The sequence below is a fragment of the Callospermophilus lateralis genome, chromosome 4, assembly GCF_048772815.1.
Source record: "Callospermophilus lateralis isolate mCalLat2 chromosome 4, mCalLat2.hap1, whole genome shotgun sequence".
NCBI lineage: Eukaryota > Metazoa > Chordata > Mammalia > Rodentia > Sciuridae > Callospermophilus > Callospermophilus lateralis.
Genome location: NC_135308.1, coordinates 87,709,108 through 87,715,500, shown reverse-complemented (window position 1 = coordinate 87,715,500; position 6,393 = coordinate 87,709,108). Strand labels below are relative to the sequence as shown.

The 6,393-nt window shown below is 37.2% G+C and overlaps 1 pseudogene; it reads left to right on the top strand.

The window, feature by feature from the left end:
* Positions 1-5,172: 5,172 nt before the first annotated feature.
* On the top strand, positions 5,173-5,820 carry LOC143396763 (GTP-binding nuclear protein Ran-like; annotated as a pseudogene).
* Positions 5,821-6,393: the final 573 nt, after the last annotated feature.

Genomic DNA, 6,393 nt, shown 5'->3' with positions numbered 1-6,393 from the left:
AGAGAAATGCAAACCAAAACTACTCTAAAATTTCATCTCACTCCAGTCAGAATGACAGTTATCAAGAATACGAAAAACAATAAGTGAGGATGTGGGGAAAAAGGTACACTCAGACATTGCTGGTGGGACTGCAAATTGGTGCAGCCAATCTGGAAAGCAATATGAAGATTCCTTAGAAAACTTGTAATGGAACCACCATTTGACCCAGCTATCTCACTCCTTGGTCTAGGCTCTGGGTATTGTACATGGTGGTTTCTTTCTTGCCTCAGACCCTTTGCACTTTTTCTTTCCTCTCTAAAATACTCTGTCCCACTTTATATCCTTCTTATCCTCAAGACTTAGCTTACATACTACTTCATGTGTCAGGATGTTCAAATTTCCATAACAACCCCCAAACCTCAGTGGCTTATTATGTACAAAAGTTTGTTTCAGAGTCATGCCAAGTCCAGTCAGCTCAGGCCAGCCTTCCTAATGGGATTTGGGGATCTGCCTTTTTCAATACAGTGTCCCCATTGCTTTGCATGGCCTTAGATTCCTTTACTGAAACTGATCTATCCAGTGGGGAGAAGAGAAAAGAATGTGTGGAGGGTCACAGGAAATGCCTATATCAGGGCTTAAAGGGAAGTTTTTCAATTTTGGCCACACTCCTTTGCTCCATTTAATTGTAAAGGAGGCTGTGAAGTGTGGTCTAGCTGTGTCCAGAAGGCAAAGATTTGAGGGCATATCACTATGTGGTCACTGTCCCTTGCTCAGAATATTACCATCCTTTACTCCCTGTGCATACTATCCTGTCTATCCTTTATTACCCTGGCCATCTTCTTTATTCAGGGAGATTCTGGCACTTTTGAAATAGTACTTAATAATGTTTAGAAGCATATATTCTGGAATCAGATTTCCTAAGGTTAAACTTCCAGCTCATTAGTTATTAGACATGCAATATTGAGCAACTTAATCAATCATTCCAAGCCTAAATGTTCTTTTTGTTTAAAATCATAATAACAGTATCCATATTACAGGATTCTTATGAAGATAAATTAGATAATATATATAAAGTGCCTAGTATCATACTGTTTGCTAATTATGGTTATTATTATTCAGCATTGTATAGCCAGTGCCTGGGTTTAGCATATTGCACAAGCAAGTAGTGAATGTACATTTCTTGAATAAATGAAAAAGGAATAAGTAAAAAGCTTTCCCTCATAAATAAGGCTGCAATAGAGAATAAATTTCTTTACTCAGTTCATTGGTGACATTAGTCGCTCATGCTTAGCTCTCTTGTAGGTTGTCTAGACACAAGTACTATAAGCCTTAAAAGTTCCACCCCATCATTTTAAAAAACAGTCTAATAATGTTTGTAAATATAAATAGAAACAAGTCTCCTTTGGAATTTTATATGGTTTTCTCCATTTACATCATTTGGTTTTTGAAAATTTCAAATCTGATTTCTTTCATACACATAAGGAGCACTGAGGGAATTAAAGATTTCTTCCTAGAGAAGGAAAAGCAATGAAGGGAATACATGATTAATATTAACACAAAAATTCAAAATTAACACTGCCAAATAATTTTAAGACACTTTGAAAACATTTTAAGACATTTATCAAAAAAGGAAAAATATGCTCATAGAAAACTTTAAAAGGTTTAGAGCAATATAAAAGGGAAAATAGCATATTGTTCTTCATCATTAAACTCTTCTAGTCTCCAAAATTGATCTTAACAATTTTTTTTTGTATTTGTTTCCAGAAAATACCTATGTATAGACTAGGTATACTTATTTTGGTGACCACAACGAAAGGGATATAATGCAAGGGTTTTTTGGAACTTGTTTTTTTGTTAACAATTTAAGTTTAATTTCAAGTCTCTAGAATTGTGATAAATATGTTTTTTGTTTAAGCCGCCCAGTCTATGGTGGTTTGTCATATCAGCCTGGACATACTAAGATATCAGGCATACCATAAAACAGGACAACACAACCTTAAAACAATAGATTTTTAAAAATCCACAGGTGATTCAAATATTGGAATTATCAAATAAGGACATTGAATTATTTATGACTAACATCCACATCAAAACAAATTAAGGAAACAGATGAAAAAGTGATAAATTTTACCAAAGAATTTAAGTCTCAAAAAAGGTCATATGGAAATTCCAGAAATGTAAAATATAATACCTAAAATTACATACTTGATAAAGGAGCATGATAGCCGATAAGAAAAGCAGTGAATTTGTGAACTAAAATAGAGATTAACAAAAACTTTCAGATTGAGGCATGGAAGGGTGAAAGGATTTAAAAATTGCAGAAATGTATGTAAGAAAAATTGTTAAACTATCAGACGTGCGTTACTTGGTAAGGAAAAGAGAATTAAGAAAAAGCAATATCTGAAGAGAAAATGATTGATGAAAATCATCAAGCAACAGATTCATGAAGTTACTTGCAACACTCTTAGGATGAATATAAGGAACATGAAAGCTAGACACATCATTAAAAAAAACTCCTAAAGCCAAAAACAAAGGGAAGTTTGAAAATACCCAGAGATATAGGGGCATGGGGTATTTGTGGGGAGGTACATTACTAAAAGGAGCAACAATAAGGCCAACTGATTTATAGCAGAATTGATGAAAGCTGGAAAGCTATGAAGTGATGAGTTTAAATTACTCAACATAAATATCTGTCCACCTAGATTCTATGCACAGTGGAAAAAAATATCCATCAAAGGTAAAGACATAAATACTCTTTTAAGAAAAACAAATATTCAGAAAATATTAAGGAATAAAATAAAAAATGAAATAGTAAGCAACAAACAAGTTAATAGAGATGTAAAGGGTATAATAAAAATATTTTGTAAGTCAAGAAAAAAAAGAAAGTAGGAAAAAAAAGGAAAACATAAAACAAGAAGAACGAATTTAAAAAAATAAATAAATAAGTCCAACATGGTAGTGTCCACCTGTAATCCCAGGTACTCAAGAAGCTGAGGCAGAGGATTTCAACTTGAAGGCCACACTGGGAAATTTAGTGAGACCTGATCTCAGAATGAAACAGGAAGGGTTGGGGATGTGGCAAAGTGGTGGAGCACCTGCTTAGCATATGGGAGACCCTGATTTCAATCCCCAGAATCACACACATACAACCCCCCCAAAAGTAGGCATAAACTCAATAAACTCAAACATATCCATGAATAAAGCAGATACAAAATTAATGAAAATGCATAAACAATGAAAAGCTGAAACAGAAGAAAAAACAAATAATACAAGTGTATTGATTTGAACTTAAATAAAAAGATTGAATACGTATGAAAACCAAAGTAACAGGAGGAAACAGTGATTATTAGACACTGGGAAGACTGGTGGCAGGGTGGGGAATAAAGGGAGGTTGGATAACAGGTACCAAAACACAATTAGATAGAAGTAACAGGTTCTGGTACTCTAGAGATGAGTGGGATGTCTACAGTTTACTATAATCTATTACATATTTTATAAAGAACTAGAAGAGAAGAACTTGAAGGCTGCAAACACAAAGTAATCAAAAGGACAAGGAAACATTAATTGTCCAGATTTGGTCAGTACGTATCATATACATGCATTGAAATATCCCACTGTGCCCCATAAATGTGTATAATTAAGATGATGAATAATTTTTAATTTTAAAAAGAAAAAAATTCACAATCAGCTTCATGTTGATCTCTTTGCTATGATAGTATAAATACAAAAAAAAATCAGTAAGAATATAGAAGTGTGGCAGATACAGTTTATGGTTCACTGCACAGTAAATTTTGCTAGCTATTCCATCACACTTCAGAGGAATATATATTTGATAATTTTTAAGTGCATAGTTCTGTCTCTATCCATTAGTCATATAGAGAGCACTGTATGCAGAAATTATCAAAATTTACTATTGATTGACCTTAAAGTGAATCTTAAAACAGTTTAATAGAGCAACTTTACTTTTATATTTTATTTTTAAATTATACAAAGTAATTGTACATTTATTGTAATATTTATGATTTTTTCTATACATTTATGTTTTTTGTATTGATCAGGTCAGGGCAATTGGCACATTTATCACCTCAGACATTCAGGCTGTTCTTCCATGCTGGGAACATGTGAGATTCTCCAATACCAAATGTTTTGAAATAAAGCAACTCTATTTTTTAAATAAATCAACTCTATTGAGGTATAAGTTGTATATAGGAAAATGGCTCCATTGTACATAGAACATTTGATGAGTTTTGACAAATAAATATACTCATTTGCTACTACCATAATCAAGATACAGAGTATTTCCATTATACCAAAGAACTAACTTCCTTGTGCCTCTTATAGCCTATTTTTTTTCTCAATCCCAGGCAATCACTGACACAGTTTATATTTATTTTATATTATACCATACTGGATAAAAGTGAGTCTACAGAGCCAGACTGCCTTGGTTTAGACCCTAGCTCTACCACTTAACCTTTAAATGCCTCAATTTCCTCATCTGTAAAAGTAAGATCATAAAAATAGTCTCTTAAAAATAAAGGAAAGGAAGAGGGAAGGTAAGACACCATAAAGATAAAAGGAAGAGAGTACAGAGGTGAGGCAAAGAACCTCACCCCCTGACTGGTGCAAAGGCCTATCCACAAGTATGGCTGTATGCTGGTAGTCAATGACGGGTAAGATCCAATTGCAATGGTACCAACCTAAGACAGGAGGCTGAAGCCTTGAGGTCAGCTCATCTGATGATGGGTAAGGACCATATGTACTATTGGACAACCTAAGAAAGGTCCCTAAGCCACATTGCTTGTTGTTTAATTAAACAGAAGGGGGGAGATGTTGGGAGCCACAGCTGAGTCAGAATGGCCCCTGGCATTTTGCCAGAAGTAATGGTTGAGAGGCGAGCCATTAAGATGATGCTGGATTGATTCAATTGTATATAGACCCCTGCCCACTACTTTGGAGTTCTCGTGGGGATTTCCTGGGGAGTTCGCATCGGGGAGTTCCGGTTGGTTTGGTGTGCCAGAGTGGAGCCACGTGGGTGGCGTTCGGGAGAGTTCCTGGGGAGTGTGCATAGAGTGCTGTTGGAGTTCAGTCAATAGTTTCCTGTTTGAACATACAAGTGCTTTGTGGCGGCTCCGTGATTTGTGCCCAGCCAGAGAGTTGGATGCTCATGGAGATGCTTCTAGAAGGATCACAAGGATGGCAGAGCAGGGGGAGCCACAGGTGCAGATCAAGCTCATGTTGGTGGGCGATGGCGGCACTGGGAAGATGACATTCGTGAAGCGCCGCCTGACCAGCTAGTTCAAGAAGAAGTATGTGGCCACCCAGGGCATGGAGGTCCACCCACTCATGTTCCACACCAACAGAGGGCCCATCAAGGTCAATGCCTGGGACACAGCGGGCCAGGAGAAGTTCGGTGGCCTGTGGCAGAGCTACTACATCCAAGCCCAGTGTGCCATTATAATGTTTGATGTGACATCAAGAGTTACTTACAAGAAGTGCCTAGCTGACATAGAGATCTGGTAGAGTATGTGAAAGTATCCCCATTGTGTTGTGTGGCAACAAAGTGGACAGTAACGACAGGACAGTGAAGGCAAAATCTATTGTCCATCAAAGAAAGAAGAATCTTCAGCACTATGACATCTCAGCCAAAAGTTAACTACAACTCTGAAAAACCCTTCCTCTGGCTCCCTAGAGAGTTCATGGAGACCCTGACTTGGAGTTTCTGCCCTGCCTGCTCTTGCCCCACCAGAGGTTGTCACGGACCCTGCCTTGGTGGTGCAGTGTGAGCATGATTTAGAGGTTGCTCAGACAAGTGCTCTGCCAGATGAGGACAATGACCTGTGAGGAGATGAAGCTGGAGCCCAGCGTCAAGTCTATAGTTTTATAGGCGACTGTCCTGTGACGTCCGCGGTGCCACGTGTGGCACTGAACGCTGAAGGAGATGAAGGCTTCGGAGCGAATGCGTCAGTTAAAAAAAAAAAACCTTCATTTTTTGGACCTGCATATTTAGCTGTTTGGAACGCACTTGTTTTTCTCCTTGAGTTTCAAATATGACTGCTATAGTCATATCACAATATTCAATGGTGAATCTTGTTTGTTACTGTCATTCCCATTCCTTTTCGTTTAGAGTCAGAATGAAGTTGTGTTTCAAATACCTTTTTAAAAAAAAGATAAAAGCAAAAAGGAGATCAAGAGGCAGAGGGGAGGGATGGGTAAGGGGAGGCAATGCAGAATGAATTCTTAAAAATTCATGTTGGTGTACATATATAAATGTACCACAGAAAACTTCACCTTTATGCATAGGTAGAAAGAACCAACCAAATATTAGTTAATAGACAAGCAAAAGGAAGTCTAGTAGAGAGAGAAAGCAGAATAGGAGATGGGAGGGAGGTAGGAGGCAGGGGGAGGATTATAAAC